Here is a 24,191-nt window from a genome sequence, read left to right on the forward strand (position 1 = left end):
TGACCTTGGCTCTGAAGGCAGTGAGGCCCTCCCAGGACGTGGCCCTCCCAGGAAGCTTAACCAAGATGCACTGCTGGGCCACGGGGGCCACGCCCGGCTCCCCCTCTCTGCACCACTGAGGCAGACGGGCGCGACTTGGGCACGCCTGCGTGGCAGCCACGGAAGGCGACAGCGCCGGCAAGCGGCTCGTCAGCCTGGACCTGGAGCCGCCCCAAAGCCCCACCCCACACACCAGCCCAGGGCCGGAGCCTCAGACGGGTCCTGCACGACCACCTCGACGAGTCCCAGGCCGGGAAGGCCAAGTCTCCAGGGGGCTGGGGCTCTCACCTAATCTGAGGAAGGGTATACTCTCCAAGTTACCCTCTAGAAAAGGCAATCTATGTTCCTTCCGCAATCTCATCAAAGAAAACAGCAGCTTTGGTCTCTCATACTCTTGGCAACACAGGGCAGTGGGGAGCCAGGGGCTTCAGCCAGATGCACCTGATTTCAGTCCCCACCTCATCCCTTCCAGCTGAGAGGCTCGGGCAGTGTTTCTGCTACCTGTGCCTCCGCCTTCCTTTCTGTGCAATGAGAGCCGGATGGTCCCCACCCCGTGGGCACCGGGGGATGGGAGCCTGCGGGCAGTGCCCGCTTCGCTCTCCCTGTACATGGCTGCATCTGCAGTCCTGCCTTCAGCGCCTGAACTGCTGTCAAACGCACATTTGAAAAAAGAGACAGAGAAGAAGCCAGAGGGGTCGTTAGGTCTTCCCTGGGGGCCAGATCATGGCATAGGCGACTCCCTCTCACAGCATTCAGGTGGTTCCTCATTCAAAACACAGGAAAACGCTCATGAGGCAACCATTGAAAAGGAGGTAATAAAGAGGTTTTCAGTTACTCGGTAACTCGCTCACACAATGCAAAGTCAAAAAACAGGGTACTAATTGTACATCAAGTATGTCCACAACCATGAATTTTTTTTCAACCACTCATTTAAAAAAAGATGGAAAGAAGTATAGCAAATCTTAATACAGGGGCTGTACTTGGTGGTATCGGTTTTCTCTTGATTCTTTATAGAATATCTAAATTTTCTACCATGAGCCTGTATTATTTTTAGTTCAGAAAAATACTTCACAAATGAATCATCTAAAAGGCCAAGTCCTAGATAAGATGCACAGGGAAGAAAAGATTTTGGTGAAGACCTCCTAAAGCAACTGTACACCCCGTCCAGTCCCCAATCAGTTTTTATTGTGGTTGTTGGTGACACAGTGCCCAAATGTCATTCATCAACCCATTAAAATAATACATTTGACAACATGAAAATTAAAACAGGAAGGTCTGAAATGCTCTTTCAGGTTGGCTGCATCTTCACTCCCGTCCAGGGTCCAGATAGGGATGGGACACCTTGCCGAATGAAACTGAAGATTTTACGCTTACGACTTTACGGGTTGATGACACTTTCGAGAAAAACAAACAATAAGCAGTAACTAAGTAAGTGAGCCTGCCTGAGCGACGCCTGAATTCTGTGCCCGGTACGTAAGAGACCCGCTGGGCTGGGCTGGGCTGGGCTGGTGGGCGTGCGGCTCTACCGCGGCTGAGCCAGCACTCGGGAGAGGCTGGAGAGGCGTCCTCTGAGTCAGGGAGGCGGTGAGGAGGCCCGGCTGTGCACGGTATGGCTGCCTCCCCAAGTTCATGCTGAGACCCTGGGCCCTAAGGTGACGCTGCGGGCGGGTCCCCGGGGCAGGGCCTTGTGGGGGGAGCGGTGCGCTTCCTGCCTCTCTGTCCACCTCACGACGACACAGCAGGAAGGCAGCCGTCTGCGGGCCGGGGGGAGAGCGCTCAGCACACAAGGCTCCGTAGCACTGCACCCTGGCCATGGACTTCCAGCCTGCAGAGCCGCGAGGAACAAACGTCTGCTGCGTGAGCTGCCGAGTCCCGGGTATCTTACGGCAGGAGTCCAGAGGGACCAAGACAGAGGGCCCAGCCAGGTTACGGTCACAGGGAGAGTGCTTAACAGAGGGACCACGTACGGGGGTGCGGGGAGGGCTCTGTGGGAGCTCCAGGCTGGCACCCGGGGAGGAAGACGCTGTGCGGGCAGTGACCTGAGGCCCAGGACAGGGCCGACTAGGAGGGCTCTGAGACGGAGACCCCAGACATCCCTGCTCTTCTCAGCACCTGCCAGGGTCCCGCTGCCCGGGGACCCGGGGCCGCCAGCAACAGAGTCACCAGGACCGCACCCCAGCCAGGGCTTGAGTGGATAGGAGAGGGGAGCACCCCAGAGGGGCTCGAGGGGACAGGAGAGGGTACCACCCCAGACGGGCTCGAGGGGACAGGAGAGGGGGGCACCCGAGAGGGGCTCGAGGGACAGGAGAGGGGAGCACACCAGAGGAACTCAAGTGGACAGGAGAGGGGAGCACCCCAGAGGGAAAAAGCACACCCCGCCACATCCTGCCAGCAGAGCAAACAGCCTGCCCTGGGCTCCTCTGCCAAACTCTTATTTCTTGCATAAAAATCTGAATGTTGGGCTAAGTTACCCTTATACGAACAGTTTCGCTTGATAGCACTCTCGGCTTCTTTCTTATTTAGCTCTTTAATAAATGACTGTCTCTTCTCCATTTTTATTTATGAATGTTTGTTTCCTTGTTATATTTGCTAGTTTCACCTCGACCTCATAAATTTAATTTGTTGTTTCAAATTCTAGCAGCAGAATTGCTTTTTAAAATGCCGGAAAGCCGTCACTTTAGAGCTGAGGACAGAAACACTGGGTTTGCTCATAATTTATTTCTTCTAGTTCTGGAAGCAAAATGCTGGCTTTCCAAGTGCTGCAGTGAGTAAAACACCAGGGAATTTCATGCTCCCCCTGGGGGTTAGAGGAACTCTGCCCTGGACAGTGACTAAACACCACGCACAGGCGGCTCTGGATCGGTGTCAGGCTTTTAGGGAGCCCCGTGGGCTGCTTTATTTTCACGCGTCACAGAGCAAGCAGCCACGGCTGGGCCCCGACTCTCACTCTGGAACAGTCTTCAAGGCTCTCCTTCTGTTTGCCGCGTCGTTAATGAGCACATTTATAGGCCTTTATTTTCCGTGATTTCCCTCTGAGCCACTCATCTGCTCTGGTGCTGAAGGCATCTGTGGAATCCCACTAGTGGACTCCTCACATCTGAGTGCCCGCGTGCCCACACCAGCCAGGGCACACCTCGAGTTCCCAGAAGACGTGCGTGTCCCAGGCGTCCAACGCGGCTCACACACCTGCTTCAGGAACAGATGGGATGACCCCTGAGCTCCGCGGTGCCTGGGCCCCAGGGGTGGGTCTCGCGGTCCCTGCCTGGACAGGAGCAGGGCCCTACCCCGGCAGCAGAGGTGGAGCTGGGCCCTCTGCGGCTCTGAACCCGCTGGCACGCTGTGCTCCAGAAAGGAGTGTGTGTTGCGTGGTCCAAGCAGAAGGCTGCGGGGAGAGGCTGGCTGGGCCTGGGAGGGACGGCTGCTGTTGCCGTGGACACAGGCCGCATGTGGACACCAGGCCCAGCGCTCCACCCTCTCACCTGGAAATTCAGTCACGCAGACTCGGCACCCACTCTCATCTTAGAGGTGAGACAGAGGGCGGCAGGCTGGCTGCCCTGTACCCTGAGGTCTCACCCCCAAGCCCACGCCCTCACTCTTTCCAAACCCAGGGGGGTGATCGCCCATTAGCTTCCAAAAGCTCTGGAGGGAACGAAAGCAAATCCAAGGAAAACCACGCTCCTGGGTGTTAGCTGTAATTCTCCATAGTTAGATGCTGAAAAGATTTACACTGATAACAAACTAGAAAACTGGCACATTTTTCCACGAAATATTTCTCCAAATTGCATCTAAAAATATGACTATGAATTCAAATGAGCCTGAGAATCTTTTGAAATTTATATTCAAATATACTGAGATGTGGATTTACTATTTATCTTATTCACGTTTTCTGTGCTTTAAGCCACAACTAATAGTAATATTGGTTGTCTGCATTTAACTTACAAATTTACCCCAAATTGGCAAGGTGCTTGCCTTTTAAACAGCCTAGGGGCTGCTCCTTTAAAAGAGGTGTTTCATTTCCAGTGAGAAGTCACCCTGAGCCGCTCAGCACCGCAGGTGGGAACGCAGAACCTGGCCGACCCAGCCCCCACGCGAGTCCACAGAGCAAACCCTGACAGCCGAGGGCACTGGGCCCCCACCTCTGGGCGGGAAGGAGAAGGTGTCCGAAGGGCCGCCGCTGGGCAGAGGAGGGGCCCAGAGGCCTGCAGAGAACACGCCTGCAGCGCTGGCCAGGGCGGGCCTGCTCCGCCGCCCTCTGAGGGGCCGTCTCCGCACCTTCTGCTCCGGACCTGGGCCCTGGGCCGTGCAGCATCCGCTGGAGCCGGCGCGCAGGACCTCACCGCGTGGAGCTGCACCCGCAGTGCTGTGCCCACCGTCAGGAAGGCGCTTGGCCCTGGCTGTTGCTGCACGTCACTCCCGCTGCCCGGGTTTATGTTTCCTGCCTCCTTATGCTGCAGGGTCACTGCCATCTCCCTACAGAGGGCCTCTGACACCTAAGTCACTGCCCTCGGCCCCAAACAGAAGACTCCAGCGTTGAGTCACTTTCCTGGGGCTGCACAGGCCACTGGCTCCCCGCCCGAGTCTACAACACAGGCCATGGTGGCCGGGGGGCCCCATGGGCGAGGGGGCCAGGCTGTGTGACCCCCATCTCCCGGAAATGGTGAGGAGTGGGGTCTCTGAGGTGGCCTCCCCCATGCCTAGGGACGTCGAGCACAGCTCCCGCCCTCCTCCAGCACTGCAGACCTGGGGCAGGTTGCGGGAGATGGCCCCAGGCCTTTCTGCACCCCTGGGGGTGCTCACACAGCTCCCCACCGCTGGAGCCTTGTCCACCCTCAAAATCTCACCAGCTTTTCCTTCCACTTGGATCAACCAAACAGTATCCTGTGCCCACATCCGTCTACAGGGTTATGCCTTCAGTTCTGGTCATCTGATGTCTAGTGAGAATATGTCACATTTATCAAGTACTTCTTGAGTCCCATCCACAGAGTGCTGTCCGTAATGACCTCATTTAATCCTCACGACAACCTGTGAGACAGAAGTTCCCATTTTGCAGATAAGGACACAGAAGTTCTGAGACGTTGAATGATCAGAGGCTGCTCATCCAGCAGCAGGGCTGGGGCTGGAATCCAGGCCTGCTTGAGACTGTACGGCCACAAACCCCCGAGCAAACCTGCTCTCAGAGTGCACAGCCCTCCCAGCCTGCATCCACTGGCCTCTCCTCTGGAAGTTGGAGGTTGCAAATGTCATTGCAAATTTGGTTGCAAATGTCGGGGCGACACTCCGGGACTTCCGGAGGACTTTCGATCGCCATGTGCCACCTGAAGTGCCGAGAGTCAGGGCTGCAACGGCAGGGAACCATGGGTGTGATCTGCCAGGAAGCACGGCACATGGAGTGAAAGTCACTCAGTCGTGTCTGACTCTGTGACCCCATCAACTTCACAGTCCATGGGATTCTGCAGGCCAGAATACTGGGGTGGGCAGCCTTTTTCCTTCTCCAGGTTATCTTCCCAACCCAGGAATCAAACCCAGGTCTCCTGCATTGCACAGATTCTTTACCAGCTAAGCCACAGGGGAAGCCCATGGCAAATGGAACTTGTTTTTAAAATTCAAGTCAAAACACCAGACAAGCAGCAGTTATTCGCCCAGCCCTGCTGCACCCCAGGGTCAGGTGCCCCCTCCTCCCATCATGCTGAGCAACCGAGCGTCACCACCACAGAGATGGGCGATGGGCTGAGCCAGGTGAGCTTGCACACAGCATGTCGTCAAGCCAGGAAACGTGCTGCCGCCCAGATGAGCCTGACTCTGCGGCCGCCGGGCTGCCATTCCCTGAGCTCTGCAGACTCTGGCTGTGACTCTGCCAAGGAGAGTAGGTAGGACAGTAGGTAGTGTTTTAAGGCTCAGCAAGTGAGTCGAAGAAAATCGAAATCCTCGCTAACGCTTGCCACGGTTGAGAATGAAAACGGCTGCAGTGCTACGAAAGGAGACTCTGCTGGAAGGAAGAGGGGCCAACATGGAGAAACTGAGACTAAAGAAGGCAAAGGAGGAGCCAGGCTTCACCCCTGCACGGCACCTGCACGGAACTTAGGATGGTCACTACACTGTGGTTTGTTACATTGATTTATGCAGCAAACTGGTTTAACCTACTTGTGACCACAGACACTGCTGTATTACAAGCATCCATCTTCAACTACCCGTTGACGTGCTAACTACTAACATGCATATATACACACACACACATCAAATAAGAGCCCTAAGGAAGAGCAGATGCAAAAATGTGTCTGTCTGGCCTTAGTTCCATTCTTTATAAAAATTGAACTGGATCTGTTTTCTAGATTTTTCATCAGCTCCCTTACTTTTCTTACTTTCTTACTGACTTCTCAGCCTGGTCTGGAACATCAAAGAACCACACGCTCAGTTGAGCGTGGTCCCTGCCCTCTGGCGAGGATGCGCGGAGCAGGAAGGTGCCCACGAGGAAGGGCAGCGCCAGCCCCTGTCTTTCAGCTCGACGCTCAACCCCATGATCCCCTCCATCACAGTCTCACCACCGTCCCGCATCCTGCCTGGCCCTTGTCTCACCGCAGCCATCCGCAAGAGGATTCTTCCAAAGGGGCTGCAGCATGTGGAGCCTGCACACCGCTCCAGTGCCAGCCCTTCTGGCCTCTTGGCAACACCACGGCAATGCCAGGGAGCCAATGAAGGGGGGCACAGCTTGCCCCCAAAAGGGGGCGGGTGGGGCACAGCTTGGCCACGTCAGTGTTCCATCGAGCCCTCCCTATCTTCTAGAACAACTGTCAGGGCACACAAAGCCCGGAAGCCCTCTAGTTCCTACGTAGCCTCCAGCCTCCCTCCAGTGACACGCACGTGCCAGTCCCTTCACTTCCCGCCCCCTTCCCAGCACAGAGACAGTCACTTTCAGCCCAGACAGACATCTGCAGGGCCTCGAATTAGCGCCCTCTCAAAACACCACCACGGAGCTGCTTCCTGAGCCCTGCACCAGCTACTGGAGCCGCACAGATGCAACACGGGCCCTGGAGAGACCTCGTGGAGGGGAAGCAAGGGCCCCCAGGCAAGCAGCAGGTGACCAGGCACTCTGCCTTAAACTGCTGTGCCCCGGGATTGCTTCATGCCCCCTCTTCCTTCAAGACTCCCAAATGTTACAAGATGTAACTGAGGAGCAATTACAGCTGGAGACCACGCCAGGGAGACTCCGCACCCGCTGAGCCAGCAAGCTCCGCCAGAAGCAGGAGCAGGATGTGAGGCTGGACCTGGCCTCCGGCACCCTCGCTGTCCTCCCCTGTCCAACCGGAAACATGCCTCCCACTCAGGGCCCAGTTCTGAACTCTCCCATGAGAAGCTAAAGGTGATTCCGTGCCCAGGTGGGGCCTTTGCTGAAACAAAGGTGCACAGCTCCTTTGCGATGCTTCCTTTGATCTGTGAATATAAGCTGTGGGGTCTGATGAGTTTTTGTTTTTGCTTTGGCTGCCGGGAAGCTCAGAGCTCACCTCGCTATTAAGACAGAACCGTGTCACGTCTGTTAGCAAAGCATTTACATTTTCACTGCAACATCTGCACGCTGGGCCTCTACCAAAATGTCTGGCCCCGAGCAGCTGGCCACTGCCAAGGGAGAGGCCAGTGATGGTCCAGCCCACTGAGCGCCTCCTAACTTGGATGTGCTCCACTGCGTTTCAGTCACTCCTCCCAACCCTTGGGGCAGGGATTGCGGGGCCCACTTTACACTCGAGGAAACCGAGATGCAGAAATGCAGATGTACAAGGGGCATGTCACCTTCTCACTCTCGGAGGAATATCTCAGGAGAGCCAGGCCTGACCCCTCACCATCACCCCGGGAGAGCCCTCAACAAACTGGACAGCAACACGCCCAGAGGCTCAGTCCGGCCTGCGTCATGTTCTAGGGGACTCTGAGATGCCAACAGGGAATGGTGACAGTAAGTGAGGAGTCTGGGGTCGGGCTGTGTCCTGGGAGCAAGCAAGAAAGCAGCAGGAATCACGGCCATGGACACACTCTCCTGGCTCAGGGGCACAGAGGACTCAGCTTCAGCTCCACGGATGAGAACGTGCCAGCATCTTGAGAGTCCCACTCGCCCTGGAGATAGGGGTTCCTGTGCCACAGTCTCTGAGCACAGCTTTGGACCATTCACAAGTCGCTGCTGGCAACGTGCACGCAGCCTGGAGGCGTCCACTGGCTGCTCTCCAAGGTCACTCTCTGAAAGCACGTGCTCGCTGGACAGAAGCAGCCTCTGTCCCCTGAGAAATAAGTGAAATATGTCTGAGGTGATCAGAGGGCCAATGCGGAGGAAGGAGACTGGCCAGCATGACCTTCCATGGGAGCCCCGCTGTCACCCCACCAGGTGTTGCCTGTGCCAGCAGCCAGGAGGGCACGGGCTGAGAAGGGCGCCTGTGTCTGCAACCATCAAGTCAGAGGTCACACCTGCCCTCCCCAGGGCACGTGCATGACAGGTGGTCACAGGTCACACCTTCCCTCCACAGGGCATGCACAGTGCTCACACCTCTCCCCAAGGCATGCACAGTGGTCATGGGTCACACCTTCTCTCCCCAGGGCGTGCACAGTGCTCACACCTTCCCTCGCCAGGGCGTGCACAGTGGTCACAGGTCACACCTTCTCTCCCCAGGGTGTGTACAGTGGTCAGGGGTCACACATTCCCTCCCCAGGACGTGCACAGTGCTCACACCTTCCCTCACCAGGGCGTGCACAGTGGTCACAGCTTACACCTTCCTTCCCCAGGGAGTTCAGTGGTTACAGCTCACACCTTCCCTCTCCAGGGTGTGCACAGTGGTCAGAGGTCATACCTTCCCTCCCCAGGGAGTGCACAGTGGTTACAGCTCACACCTTCCCTCCCCAGGGAGTGCACAGTGGTCAGGGGTCACACCTTCCCTCCCCAGGGAGTTCAGTGGTTACAGCTCACACCTTCCTCACCAGGGCGTGCACAGTGGTCAGGGGTCACACCTTCCCTCCCCAGGGAGTTCAGTGGTTACAGCTCACACCTTCCCTCTCCAGGGTGTGCACAGTGGTCAGAGGTCATACCTTCCCTCCCCAGGGAGTGCACAGTGGTTACAGCTCACACCTTCCCTCCCCAGGGAGTGCACAGTGGTCAGGGGTCACACCTTCCCTCCCCAGGGAGTTCAGTGGTTACAGCTCACACCTTCCCTCGCCAGGGCATGCACAGTGGTCAGGAGTCACACCTTCTCTCCCCAGGGCGTGCACAGTGGTCACAGGTCACACGTCTCCCCAGGGCGCTTGCACGCTGAGTGGCTACCTGCTGGGCAGGAGGGCAGCTGCGTCCAGTGCCCCCTTCCCCCAGAGCGAGGCCATGGAGCAGGTGCAACGGGCAGGCTGTCGAGCAGCCGGAGATTCACAGAGCTGCCCTCTGGCCTGCACTCCTCTCTGCAGACCTCTGTCCACTGTCCCGCTTAGCGCACACCAGTGACCCCATGGCACTGACTTCTCTGCAGGGAGAGCTGACTTTTTCCAAGTTGTTTTATTCTTGCTTCCTCTTCTGGAAGACCCAAACCCCCTCAGAATGGTCTTCAGGTGGGTCAGACAGCCTATTTCCCTTGGAAGTGGAGGACCTTTACTGCAGAGTCCTGGAAGCGCTGAGTTCACGGCGGCAGCCAGCATTCCCTGAGTGCCTTCACAGCTGCCAACCTAAGACCACCCGCAGCCCCGCCCCGCCCACGGTGCTTTGAGGACACTTGCCAGGGCTGCACTGGGCTCCATGCACCAGTTTACAGAACAAACCTAAAGGCTCACCGAGCCCCCAGGAAAGCTGTGGTCCCTGACTACAAGCCTCATTTTACCCTGTGTGTGCCCTCAGAAGGCAGAGATAACCACCGCTGTGCTCCTCCCCTGGGGTTTCCTGTGTGGATCCAGTTCCTCCTTGAATAATGCAAGGGCAGTGGACCCACAGAGGCCGGCAGAGCTGGAGTCCAGGGCAGGAGCCCAGAGGGCACAAGACACGGCCTGGTGTCAGTTACGATGCAGCACTGAGCCAAACGCAGGTCTGGGGTGGGCCGGGCAGCTCCGTCCCGCCAGCCCCACAAAGCGGCCCTGCTGGACGCCCCCGTCCAGGCCCGAGGGGGCCTGCCACCGTGCCCCCAGAGCCACAGGGAGCTCGGCTGCGGGGTTCCCATAAGTGCACAGGCCACAGTGGTGAAGGAAGCATCGTCCTAACGTTGCAAACATGGCCCCTCCCCCCGCTCCCCTCTGCACCCAGGGACCCCCCAGAGGCCCCTCTGGCAGCCGTGGACCTGACCCCCCCACCCCACCCCAGAAGGCGTGTCGGCCCTACCTCTCGGGCCTGCGTGGCCTCTTGCAGGAGCCGGGACGTCCCTGGGGTTGCTCCCAGGACGCTGCTCTTGTCTAGAAAGTGCTCGACCGCAGCAGGTGCCTGTGCCGGCCTGCAGCGGACCTGCCCTCGGGGCGGAGCTGTGCAACCATGCTGAGATCCCTGCTGCCGGTGCCTCGCGCCCAGGAGCGTTTGATTAGGAAGACACACTGCTCAGAGACCCGCACCTGGGCATGAGCTTTGGGAAGGGGGCTTGTCCCTGGGCCCCAGCCCTCACCTGCTGTCTGTAAAGTGGACGTTGAGTCCTTTCAAGGACACACAGGGCAGAAGTGGAGCTGCTCTGCTTGGCGCTGGCTGGGGTGGGCTATCACCCGACGCGCCCGCCCAGGCTGCCCACGGTCTGCCAACCCCCTGAGGCGGCCCTGCACCCTGACGGCCGCCGCAGAGCCGGCAGGAACATCCCCGTGTGTCAGCACCAGGAGGAAGCCTAGAAGCCTCGGTCTTGTAGGTGAGAACGGAACTTGGGAGGAAGACGCAGAGGACCGTAGTACTCCTGGGAGCCCCGGCGGCAAGGAGGGCGCCTGCTGCACGGACAGCCTGGCACCCAGGCTTCGGGCCCCACAGTCACCGCCCGTGAAGGTTCGTGAAGATGGCTGTTCTGTCACGCGGAGGAGGAAAACAGCCTCCGCACACTGCGCGGGTGACGCGGTGGCTGTGGCCCCGGTGAAGGGGTGAGGGCAGTTTCTCACGGCGACCCGGTCAGAGCAGGCCCCCCGCCTCCCCAGCCCGGGACGGCAGGGAGGGGCGCAGGCAGCCACTGCACAGGGCCGCGGCCCAGGCCTGGGGGTGCAGGGCTCCACAGGACACCACGCGCGGACGCCGCTTCAAAACCGAATCCTCCCTGCTCTTCTCTTCCCATTTATCCATTTTAACATTTTCAATGTGATAAAAAGCACATTTCACAAAATTTACCACCATGATCATTTTTAAGTGTTAAGTATTTGCACATTTTGTGCAACAGACCTCTCCAGCTTTCCCATCTTACAAATCTGAAACTCTGTCCCCACGGAACACAAACTCTCCACCCCAGTCCCTGGCCCCACCATTCTGCTTTCTGTCCACAAGGCTGATGGCTCCAGGGGCCTCATACAAGTGAGTCATAGCGCTTGTCCCCGGGGGACTGGCTCATTTCCCTGCGCATAATGTCCTCTAAGTTCAGATCAAGGCTGACTAATATTCCACCATGTGGAAGGACCACTCATCCCTCGATGGGTACTTGGCTCACTTCCCCAGTCTGGCTCTGGTGAATAACGCTGGTGTGAACGTCAAGGACCTCTCTGAAGCCCTGCTTTCAGCTATTCTGGATATAAGAAGGGGGCATATGTTCATGTTTACATTACATGATTTCTACTGAGGTGACAGAATGATAAGTAAACGTTCTGACCCAGTAAGGGGAAACACACAGCCTTGCCTTTAGTTTGTCGTCAGGGGAAAGTGGGACTGGTATTTACTGAGTAACAAATAGGGGCCAAGCTCTCGGAGCTCAGTGAGTGGGGACAGCAGGGCCGCCCTCTGCACACCCGGGACCAGGCGCCGCACGGAGTCCCGAGAGACTGTGGGTGCGGTCCAGCCGCCCGCCCCACCATCAGACAAGGAAACCCCCAACACGCCACCAGAAGCAGGATGTGGCTCCTCCCGCCTAGGACAGAGCTGACAAGCACAAACTCCTCCTCTCCAGGTGCGGCCCTAGAAATGCGGAATCATGGCTCCAAACCTGCAGCCGCATTCTGAGGCGTCCCCCAGTGACTCCATCACCTCTCAGGTGGAGAATCTCTGTGGAGACAGAGGCTGCTTGCCAGGCAGGCGTCCCTGTGGCGAATGTGCCACTCCTGAGATCACACGGGATTCTTCAGCGGGGACTCCACGGTCTGGGTGAGTGTGGGCAATGGGAAAGCAACCTGAAGGCTGTGCACAGACGGAGGTCTCTGGACACCTCAACAGTGAGACCTGCGAGCATAGGTCTGGGGCCATGGGAGCCAGCACGGAGGCCAACGGACATGAGTCCTCCTGAGACCACCTGACCCCCGCCCCCATCTTCTGAGATGGAGAGGGGCTTGAGCCCTGTCTCCACCTACCTTCACCCAAAAGGGACCAGTGAACCAAGCCCACAGGGCCGCACCCAGAGCCTGTGTGAGGGCCTCCTCTGCCTTCCACAGTCAGAGCCAGCGCTCGAGGGACATTTCCCATCACCCTCGGGCGTTCAGGGCTGACAGCACGTGCTGGCGCTGGCCCGGGAGGCTGGGGGGAGACCACGACGGCTGAGCAACACGGTGAGCAGGAGGCACTTCAGTCCCCAGCGGCTCAGTAGTTCACAGAGCCTGTCCTCTGCTGTGCCGCCACCCCCTCTTCCTCAGGGCTGGAAGGCCTGCAGCAGGAATCCAGGCTGGAGCATGTGAGGGGGCGCAGGGCCACACCAGGATGTGACAGAAGCCAGCTCTGTGGACGGAGCAGGTTAGTGCCAACCAGAGATGTACACGCCTTCCTCACTCTGAGCACTGTCTCCTTCAAAGGCATGCAGTATCTCCCCGCTCTGAGGCTGTGACACTGAGCAGGACGCTGGGAGGGCCTTCCTGGGGACAGAGCCCCCTTACGCCCCAACCTTTTGTTTCTAAAAGAAGGTTTAGCCTCCTAGGTCTTCCCCAAGTTGCAAAGAGCAAATTTAATCAGAAAAATGAGAAAATGTAAAAACAAAAACAATCAAGAAAGACAAAACAGTAAAGAGTTGAGACATATAACAAAGTCAAGGACCTCAAAGGCCGTAGATAATATCCTGAACCATAGGAGCTATTCTGCAAAGATGGCAAGCCCACCAGGGGAAGGAGCTAATGCTGATACTAGCACACAGAGCCTGGGCCGGCTGGAACCAGACGCTGGTGATTGAGGTCCCCAAAATATCGCCCTGATACCTCACCACCAACAGAGAAGTGTGCACAGGCTGATGACAACCCTGGGACTCTCTCCCTCACCACCAACAGTCAGAGAAGTGTGCATAGGCTGATCACAAACCCTGGGACCTTGTCCCTCACCACCAACAGTCAGAGAAGTGTGCACAGGCTGATCATGACCCTGGGACCCTCTCCCTCACCACCAAAAGTCAGAGAAGTGTGCACAGGCTGACCATACACCCTGGGTCCCTCTCCATCACCACCAACAGTCATAGTGTGTGCACAGGCTGATCACACACCCTGGGACCCTGTCCCTCACCACCAACAGTCAGAGAAGTGTGCACAGGCTGATCACTACCCTAGGACCCTCTCCCTCACTACCAACAGTCAAGAGAGTGTGCACAGGCTGATGACAACCCTGGGACCCTCTGCTTCACCACCAACAGTCACAGTGTGTGCACATGGTGATCACAACCCCAGGACCCTCTCCCTCACCACCAACAGTCAGAGAAGTGTGCACAGGCTGATCACACACCCTGGGACCCTCTCCCTCACCAATAACAGTCAGAGAGTGTGCACAGGCTGATCACACACCCTGGGACCCTCTCCCTCACCAATAACAGTCAGAGAGTGTGCACAGGCTGATCACACACCCTGGGACCCTCTCCCTCACCTTGTATTTAAAGCCCCTCCCCTGAGAGCCATCAGGGACTTCGGGTCTTTTGAGCCCGAGCTGCCCGCTCTCCATGCTTGGCCCTGCAGTAAACACTGAACTTCCCCTCACCACAACCTCGTGCTACGAGACTGCTCTGCTGTGCATCCGGTGAGTGGGTCCAGGTTTAGAAATGCTGGCAGTTCTGTGTGTCCTACAGCAATTGTTCTCTGAGGCAGACAGTGGTCCTCCTGGCTGCAGAGAAACTGCCCGCCATGGCCAAACCCTCATGCACGGACCATCCACTGCCTCATGCAGTAAGGACAGTACCTGGGATGGAGCGACATGAGAGCCATAACCTCTGCCAACAAGGCAGGACCACAGACTCACAGCTGAAGTCTTGGGGGGCGGGGACAGGACCACAGACTCACAGCTGAAGTCTTGGGGGGCGGGCACAGGACCACAGACTCACAGCTGAAGTCTTGGGGGGCGGGGACAGGACCACAGACTCACAGCTGAAGTCTTGGGGGGCGGGCACAGGACCACAGACTCACAGCTGAAGTCTTGGGGGGCGGGCACAGGACCACAGACTCACAGCTGAAGTCTTGGGGGGCGGGGACAGGACCACAGACTCACAGCTGAAGTCTTGGGGGGCGGGGACAGGACCACAGACTCACAGCTGAAGTCTGGGGGAGGGAGGGACGGGGCAGGACCACAGACTCACAGCTGAAGTCTAGCGGGGACAGGACTACAGACTCACAGCTGAAGTCTTGGGGGGCGGGGGGTAGGACCACAGACTCACAGCTGAAGTCTGGGTTGGGGGAGGCAGGACCACAGACTCACAGCTGAAGTCTTGAGGGGCGGGGGGGTAGGAACACAGACTCACAGCTGAAGTCTGGAGGCGGGGGGCAGGACCACAGACTCACAGCTGAAGTCTTGGGGGGCGGGGGGCGGGGGTAGGACCACAGACTCACAGCTGAAGTCGTGGGGGGAGTGCAGGACCACAGACTCACAGCTCAAGTCTTGGGGGGTGGGGGGTAGGACCACAGACTCACAGCCGAGGTCGGGGGGGATAGTGCAGGACCACAGACTCACAGCTGAAGTCTTGGGGGGCAGGGGGTAGGACCACAGACTCACAGCTGAAGTCTGGAGGTGGGGGACAGGACCACAGACCCACAGCTGAAGTCTTGGGGGGTGGGGGAGCAGGACCACAGACCCACAGCTGAAATCTGGTTGGGGGGAAGACCACAAACTCACAGCTGAAGTCCTGGTGGGGCGGGGGCAGGAGCACAGACTCACAGCTGAAGTCTTGGGGTGGGGGGTGATGTTTCCTGAAGTGGCTTCTTGGAAAAGGCTGAATCACTGATGGATCATCCAGCATTAACTACTCACCAATGCCCTTTTATTGAAGTGTGACACCGGAAGGATTCAAATGTAACGGACACAGGATGCTCAGGAAGAACCAGAAGCATAATGAATGCAATCCACATTCATGCAGCAGTGTGCAAATTGGCCTGATGTTCCCTAATTTGAAATCTGGGGGAGGCAGTGCCGACACCCAGCTGGTGCAGGCTGGAGAAACAACTGCGCTGCAAAACCTCAGGAACATGACTCGATGGCAATGAGCGCCTCTCCCAGACGAGCTAATCACGCCGCATTCAGCCGCACCCGGCCGCTTGAATAGGAGCGCCGAACGTGCGCTCCTGCCTCTGGCATCTGGGCATCCTTGTCAGCGTGGGCCTGCAGACTTCAGCGAGCCCCACAGCCTGAAACAGGTCCAGCTTGGCAGGAAAAGGGGAAGGGGGCCCGAGACCCCACGGGGCTCCACAGGCCCGCCTCACCTCCCTTCATTCCATTCCCCAGTGAATTTTGAAAAGATTCCCATCTTTTAATGAGCAGTCTTTTCTACTTACAGGCAGCATGTATATATGTTTAGAACCTGGAGTGGGGTGCTTCTTCATACCTGACATTCACTAGCTCAGTTGAGAGCTGAAGCCTGAATGCATCTACGGAACACCCGTCAGAGGAGCCCCCCAGCACAGGGCAGTGGCAAGGATTACAAGAGACTGCGAGGACAGAGGGCAGGGCGGCGCAGGCCCACGGCAAGCTCTCCAGGGGCCAACTTTCCTCCGAGGATCGTTCACTGCACCACCAAAGACTAGTCCACCCCATTCTTTCCAACAGCTGCAGATTCTGTGGTATGAATACAGCACGCATTCAACGTCCTTCCAAAAAGGAAGTTGTTCCCAGGACCATTTTGTAACAGAAAAATGCAGCCGCAAAGATCTGTGCACGCGAGGATCTGTGCACATGAGGATCTGTGCAAGTGAAGATCTGTGCACATGAAGATCTGTGCAAAAGCTGAGGCGACCCCACTCCCACCAGGAGTAAAGAGGCAGGGGTGCCCTCACACCCCCGCGGGTCACCCCATGTTCTGCGAGGCGTGGAGACCGAACAAGAACGTGAGCAGCCCCCGTGCCCAGGGTGACACGTGAGCAGAGAGCCAGCCAGGGAGTGGCTGCCCCATCCCATCGACGGACGCCCTGGGGGCACCTCCCCGATCCCCTTACCCCAACTGTGTCCCCACTTCCGTTTAGGTCCATTCTGCTTTGCCTTCACCTGCACGTGTTTACTTACAGGGCAGCTGAGGCCCAGCCCAGCCAGCAGCCCAGTCCCTCACCCCAGAACAGGCTCCGGGACCTCAGTCAGCCGGAACACAAAGGAGGACGGGTGAGCATCTTGCTGAGCAGAGAGAAGCACACGCGAGCCTGAGAAGAACTGTGCTGTGGCCAGAGGGCCACGCTGTCCCTCATGCCACCTCTTGCTTCTCCACAGGGTCTGCATCTGGGAGAAGCCACCGGAGACCAGGTCCAGGTCCTGGGACAGACAGCAGCCCCAGGACGTGCCATACGGAGGGAGAGAGGCGAGGTCAGACCAAACAGGCAGGAGGCTTCCCCCTTCTAAACCGTTAGGGTCAAAATAAATAAATAAATAAATAAACCGTTAGGGTCCCACGAGCGAAGGTGCCCCACGCTGCCTGGGGGCCACGCAATGGGATCTGACTGTACTTGCAGCAGAGTTACCTTTTAACTGCAAACATGCGGCTCATGCAGGCAGTATTTGTGACAAGACACAGTCAGTCAAAACAGAGCTAAATAAGCACCTTAGCAGTACTGCCATCCGAAAGGGGAGCTTTGCGGTAGACAGAGTCCCACCTGGAGGAGGAGATGGAGCCACCTCCACCGGCCGGTCACCTCCACCCAGGGCCCACCAGGCTCCGTCCAGCCCAGCATTAAGTGGCTGTGCCCACAGGCGTGCAGCTTCCCTGGGAAACCCAGCATGGTGAGGGCCCGTAACTGCACATGCAACTCACCCAGCCTCAGCCAAGCATCCAGGTGGAGCCCCCGGAGCAGACTTGCTCTGCCGCGTCATGACTCCGCACGACCAACAGGAACAATCCGACTGCAGCGTTTGTGCAAAGTGCGCCTTCCAGGACCACAGGGGGAGGCACAGAGGGGCCTGCCTCCCTCATCTGAGCCCAAGCCCACTCATCGGCCACAGCAGCACCCCAGGAGGGCTTTGTCCGAGCCATCTCCTCCTCCTGAAAACCTCTCCCCGAGACTACAAACTGGTCTGAAGACACTGAAGCCCAACCACAGCGGGGGAAAAAGTCCTGTTAGCTCCTGAACACAGCGCACCAAACCCATCAGACGGAGGCTCAGCACCCACTGTAGAGCCCTCCAGGCCCGCACACGACCCCAGGGCCTGCCTCCCTGCCCGCGCCTGGGCTCACCCACAGGGCAGCCCACGTTCAACCCAGGGTGCTGACGTCCCTGTGCTTGCGACCTCAAAGGTGGGGGGCCCTGGACTGGCACAATCGGGGTCCTCTCTGAGCTCCCAGGCTCCCCCACTTCGAACGTCTCCAGAGGAGAAAAGGATTTTCATCCTCACGGTGCATGGGGCACAGCTCCCGGGTCCTCGCAGGTGACGACAGCGCTGTCCATGGCGGGTCCGTGAGCAAGGACTAGAGCCCTGGAAGTGACCCAGTGGTAATGGAGGCCGAAAGGCCTTCATCAGCTCAACGAATGAAACGCAGCTTCCGCTGCACGTCTCTGGATACATGTGGGGTTGCTTCCCAGCTTCTCTGTGCTTCCGATAGCCTGTCCTGTCACTGTGGCAACCAGGCTGGCTGAGGCCGCGCTGCCTGCGATTGCACTTCCACCCTCCGAGCAGAAACCATCAGACATTACCCAGGCAGCGTGTATTTTAGGAAGGCTTTTCATTATGGCGATGCAAAATGTCAAGGCTGACTCTGTGGGCTCCCTCCAGACCTCCAGGCTCACTCGTTATCTGACACACACACGTTCCTGACCTGTGCTGGGCGGCCTGGCCCACCCCTGAAAGCAGGCAACCCGATGTCCAAGTTAATTAAAGGTTGGAAATGCTGGAGGAAGGAAGGCGTCCAGGACAGACGGGGAGGCAGGCATCTCCTGCGGCGAGTGCTCGGGGAGGAGGAGCAGAGATGAAGGACTCTCAGCGAGGGGACATGCCCAGCCCCAAGGTGCAGGATGGACAGCAGGTTGTCCCAGGCGCAGAGATGACCAGCATACTGCCAGCTACATCAGCTGACACAGAACAAAGGGAGGTGACTCCTTTATGTATGAAAACTGGTGCTTACACATGGACATCACTGAATGGCCAACACCAAAATCAAATTGATTACGTTCTTTGTAGCCAAAGATGGAAAAGCTGTACACAGTCAGCAAAAACAAGACCTGGAGCTGACTGTGGTTCAGCTCATCAGCTTCTCATGGCAAAATTCAGGCTTAAACTACAGAAAGCAGGGAAAACCACTAGGCCAGCCAGGAATGACTTAAATCAAATCCCCTATGAATATGCACTGGAGGTAATGAATAGATTCAAGGGATTATATCTAGTAAACAGGATGCCTGAAGAACCACGGATGGAAGTCTATAATATTGTACAGGAGGCAGCAAACAAAACCGTCCCAAAGAAAAAGAAAAACAAGAAGGCAAAGTGGTTATCTGAGGAGACTTAAAAACAGCTGACCAACTTAGACAGCATATTAAAAAGCAGAGACATTACTTGGCCAACAAAGGTCAGTCTAGTCAAAGCTATGGTTTTTCCAGTTGTCATGTATGGATGTGAGAGTTGGACTATAAAGAAAGCTGAGCACCGAAGAATTGATGCTTTTGAACTGTGGTGTTGGAGAAGACTCTTGAGAGTCCCTTGGACTGCAAGGAGATCCAACCAGTCCATCCTAAAGGACATCAGTCCTGGGTGTTCACTGGAAGGACTGATGCTGAAACTGAAACTCCAATACTTTGGCCACCTGATATAAAGAACTGACTCATTGGAAAAGATCCTGATGCTGGGAAAGACTGAAGGCAGGAGAAGGGGATGACAGAGGATGAGATGGTTGGATGGCATCATCAACTCCATGGACATGAGTTTGAATAGACTCCAGGAGTTGGTGATGGACAGGGAGGCCTGGTGTGCTGCGGTTCATGGGGTCACAAAGAGTCAGACATGACTGAGCAACTGAACTGAACTCAACTGAAAAATAGCTGAAGAATGAAAAGAAGTGAAAAGCAAGGGAGAAAGAGAAAAGTACATCCAAATAAACGCAGATTTCCAGAGAATAAAAAGGAGAGACAAGAAGGCCTTCTTCAGTGAACACTGCATAAAACTAGAAGAAGAAAAAAAACAACAGCAAAAGAGGAAAGACTAGAGACCTCTTCAGGAAAATGGGAGGAAATATCGAGGGAGCATTTCACCCAAAGATGGGCATAATAAAGGACAGAAATGGTAGAGATCCATTAGACGCTAAAGAGATCAAGAATGGAAAGATGGAAAGAATACACAGAAGCACTGCACAAAAAAGAGCTTAATGAACTGGATTACTACAAAGGTGTGGTCAGCCACCCAGGGCCAGACATTCTGGACTGTGATGTTAAGTAGGCCTTAGGAAGCACTGCTATTAATAAAGCTCGTGGATGTGATGGAATTCCAGTAGAGACACCAAAAGCCCTAAAGGATGAAGCTGTCAAGGTGTTGCATTCACTATGTCAGCAAATCTGGAAGACCCAGAAGTGGCTATAGGACTGGAAAAGGTTAATCCTCATCCCAATTCCCAAGAAGGGTAGTACTAAAGAATGTTCTAACCGTTGGACAATTGCACCCATCTCCCATGCTAGTTTGGTCATGCTTAAAATCTTGCATGCTCGGCATTATGCAAACCAAGAACTTCCAGATGTTCACATGGGTTTAGAAAAGGCAGAGGAACCAGAGACCAAATTGCCAACATTCACTGGATCATAGAGAAAGCAAGAGAATTCCAGAAAAATTTCTACCTCTATTTTACTAACTACATTAAAGCCTTTGACTGTGAATCATAACAAACTGTGGAAAGCCCTTAAAGAGATGGGAATACCAGACCCTCTTACCTGTCTCCTGAGAAACCTGTACGCAGGTCAAGAAGCAACAGTTAAAACTGCATATAGAACAACTGATTGGTTCAAGATTGAGAAGGGTATGACAGGGCTGCTTGCTGTCATCCTGTTTGTATGCTGAGCATGCCATGGGAAATGCCAGGCTGGATGCATTCAAGCAGGAACCAAGACAGGCAGGGGAAACATCAACGACCTCAGATATGTGGACGATACCATTCCAATGGCAGAAAGTGAAGGGAAACTAAAGAGCCTCTTGCTGAGGGTGAAGAAGGACAGTCAAAGAGCCAGTTTAAAACTAAATATTAAAGAAACTAAGATCATGGCATCCAGCCTCATTACTTCATGGCAAGTAGAGGGGAAAAGGTGGAAGTAGTGACAGATTTCCTCTTCTTGGGCTCCAAAATTACCGCAGTGGTATGAAGTCAGAAGACAACTGCTTCTTGGCAGGAAAGCTACGACAAACCTAGACGGTGTATTGAAAAGCAGAAACATTACTCTGCCAACAAAGGTCTGTTTAGTCAAGGCTATGGTCTTCCCAGTGGTCACGTACAGTTGGGAGAGCTGGACCGTAAAGGCAGAGCTCCAAAGAATTGATGCCTTCAACTGTGGTGCTGGAGAGGACTCCTGAGAGCCCTTGACAGCAAGGAGGTCAGAGCAGTCAGTGTTAAGGGGAATCACCCTGATACTCATTGGAATGCTCAAGCTGAAACTCTAGTATTTTGGTCATCTGATGTGAAGAGCCAACTCGTTGGAAAAGTCCCTGATGCTGGGAAAAACTGAGAGCAGAAGAGGGCGTTAGAGGATGAGACAGCTGGATGGCATTACTGATGCAATAGACACGAACTTGGGCAAACTCCAGGAGATGGCGAGGTCTGGGAGGCCTGGCGCGCTGCAATCCATGGGGGCACAAATGGTCGGACACAACTGGGCGACTGAACAAGTGTTTACAAACTGTATACCTATGAATACATCTAGTTAAACTTTCTTATTAGACAGACAGGGAAGCTGAGGTCCCCAGAGAGTAGAGAATTCAGTCACTCATAATATCACGAAACCTCTTCCTTTTTTTCTGTTACTCACAGACATGATAGAGGCATTAAATCCTTCCTTCTGGGGTCCTTGGTCTCGGAGGAAAAACAACAACTTTTAGACTAGATTTCCTTTTTCTGACATACAAGGGAATCTGCAGGGAAAGGAGGTCTTCAAATATTGCTGTCAGTCACACGCCTGATATACACACGGCACCCACTGTGATACTTACCTCAGACACCCAGGAAATTTCCGGGGGCAGACCATCCACCCGCCACACGCACAGAAAGGCTGCGTCAGCAGGGCAGGGGTGCTTCGCGTAGTGCCTCGGAAGTCGCCAAGAGCAGAGCTTCAGAGCTCTCATCCCGAGGGAAAAAGCTTTGCTTCCTTTTTTTTGTTATCTATATGGTGGATGTTAACTAAACTTACAGTAATCACTTCAGGATCAATGGAAGTCAAGTCATAACGCTGTACACCTCGAACTTACACAGTGCTGTATGTCAGCTGTATACAATAAAACTGAAATTTAAAACATAACTATTCCTTAAAATCGGAGAAGGCAGTGGCACCCACTCCAGTACTCTTGCCTGGGAAATCCCAGGGGCGGAGGAGCCTGGTAGGCTGCAGTCCGTGGGGTCGCTAAGAGTCAGACACGACTGAGCGACTTCACTTTCACTTTTCACTTTCATGCACTGGAGAAGGAAATGGCAACCCACTCCAGTGTTCTTGCCTGGAGAATCCCAGGGACAGGGGAGCCTGGTGGACTGCCGTCTATGGGGTCGCACAGAGTCGGACACGACTGAAGCGACTTAGCAGCAGCAGCATTCCTTAAAATAGCAGTCTGCATTTTTTTAATCCCACAAACGAGTAACCATTTTTTTTCAGATTGGGAGAACCAATATAAAGTTGCCAAATCTTTACATTTCCAATTTAAAATGCTTAAAGAAAAAAAAACCCTACCAGCTGCTACCACAATCACGTCTTAGAAAAATCACAAGCATCAAAAAAAGAGAGAAGAAGACTTCTCTTTTGGCTCAGTGGTAGAGAATCTGCCCGTCAATGCAGGAAACATGGGTTCGAGCCCTGATCCAGCAAGACTCCACAGGCGCAGAGCACCGAGGCCCGCACGCCCCACAACCTGGAGCCTGCAGCCCACGATGCATGACAAGAAGCCACCAGAAGCAGAGGCCCCAGCACTGCAATGAGTAGCAGCTCCCGCTCACCGCAGCTAGAAAAAGCCCATACAACGAAGACCCAGCACAGCTCTGCCAGGTCTTACTACAGGGGTGCTGCCCCGAACCCTGGAACCCCAATACAGAAACACGGGAGCCTCTGAGGCGACGAACATGTGAGCTCTGAGCCAAACTGGAGCTGCCAGAAAGAGCAGTCTCGCAGCTCTGACCACAAACCGACCGAAGACTCAGGTGCTGTCCACTCACAGCCTGGGCCATGGGCCTGGAAGGCCACAACTGGCCGAGCATCACACACGGTCTGCACGCTCACGCCCCTGCCTGCAGCACGAAGTGTGTAAATCTAGGCAAGAGTCCTTCCTCCTCACTCTCGCGTCCTTTCCACAAACACCTCACTTCCAGTTTCTTCTAGTTGTTAATTTAGGACACAGGCCAGAGAAGCCGCCGAAGGTCAACTCCAAACACAAGCCACACAGAGCCCAGAGCAGAGAAACAGAGAGCACCCTCACAGGCCCTGGAGCGGGCAGCAAGGCACCTGCAGACTGTGGGCCCCGTCTCAGCCACTCAGGGCTGACACATGGAGCGCCATAAACCGCCAGATCGAGGCCAATGGTGGTCCGTGCCTAAGGAAACAATTCACAGCACAGCTGTGACCTTTCTATCTTTTTAGGGACAGCTCATCAATTAGGGGTTCACAGAAGGGCTTTCTTCTCTCAGCCCAGCAGCTACCCCACGCCAAGCCCCAAAGGACCCAAACAACAGATAACCAAGGCTGTGGAGGAGGAGGTAGGGGGGCAAAGCCTCCCTCCCCAGATGCCTGCTTCCCCAGGGCCATCACATTCACACAGAAGCGTTTCGAAAGTGTGTTTTCAAGCTGGACCTGAAGCTCTGCCTGCTGAGTCTCCAAGTTCAAACTAGGGCCATATTTCATTTATTTTATTCTGCCTGTTCCAAGGTTTGGGATTTTTGTTTCTTTTGGCATGCTATTATTTTTTAATAAAGCCTATGTTCATCAGCACAGCTAATGAGAAACATCTATTCCTTCAGGGTCCCAAAAGGTAAAAGTCAACTTCACAAGTGTTACCTGGATTTCCTGGCAAGAATTAGGAAGCACAACAAAATAACTATCCACAGAAGGAAGAACACAGTACTTACACAGGAAGGTCTTCTCACGTGGGAAAATTTCATTGTATGACAAGCACTAGGAATACACAGGAGAGGGGCCCTGGTGAACTTCTGGAGGGCAGGGAAGAAGGTTCTGGAGGTCATAGAAAGTTCTAGAAGGTTCTCAAAGGCAAGGAAAGTTCTGGAGATCACGGAAAGTTCTAGAGGGCAGGGAAAGTTCTGAAGGGCAGGGAAGGTTCTGGAGGTCATGGAAAGTTCTGGAGATCATGAGAAGTTCTAGAGGGCATGGAAAGTTGTGGAAAGTTCTCAAAAGCAAGGAGAGTTCTGGAGGGCATGGAAAGTTCTGGAGGGCATGGAAAGTTCTAGAAGGTTCTCAAAAGCAAGGACAGTTCTGGAGGTCATGGAAAGTTCTGGAGG

The 24,191-nt window shown here is 55.3% G+C and overlaps 1 protein-coding gene and 1 long non-coding RNA gene across 4 annotated transcripts in view; both read right to left on the minus strand.

The window, feature by feature from the left end:
• The window catches only part of PTPRN2 (protein tyrosine phosphatase receptor type N2), a 599,207-nt gene that overhangs the window by 558,399 nt on the left and 16,617 nt on the right, over positions 1 to 24,191 (minus strand). The gene's annotated exons all lie outside the window — the stretch shown is intronic.
• LOC133246713 (uncharacterized) overlaps positions 2,899 to 24,191 on the minus strand; it is a 37,698-nt gene continuing 16,405 nt past the window's right edge. Inside the window, exon 2 of the long non-coding RNA XR_009736124.1 lies at positions 2,899 to 3,228. This is a non-coding gene — a long non-coding RNA (uncharacterized LOC133246713). The remainder of the gene's footprint in view (positions 3,229 to 24,191) is intronic.

This window comes from Bos javanicus, chromosome 4, assembly GCF_032452875.1.
Source record: "Bos javanicus breed banteng chromosome 4, ARS-OSU_banteng_1.0, whole genome shotgun sequence".
Lineage (NCBI taxonomy): Eukaryota > Metazoa > Chordata > Mammalia > Artiodactyla > Bovidae > Bos > Bos javanicus.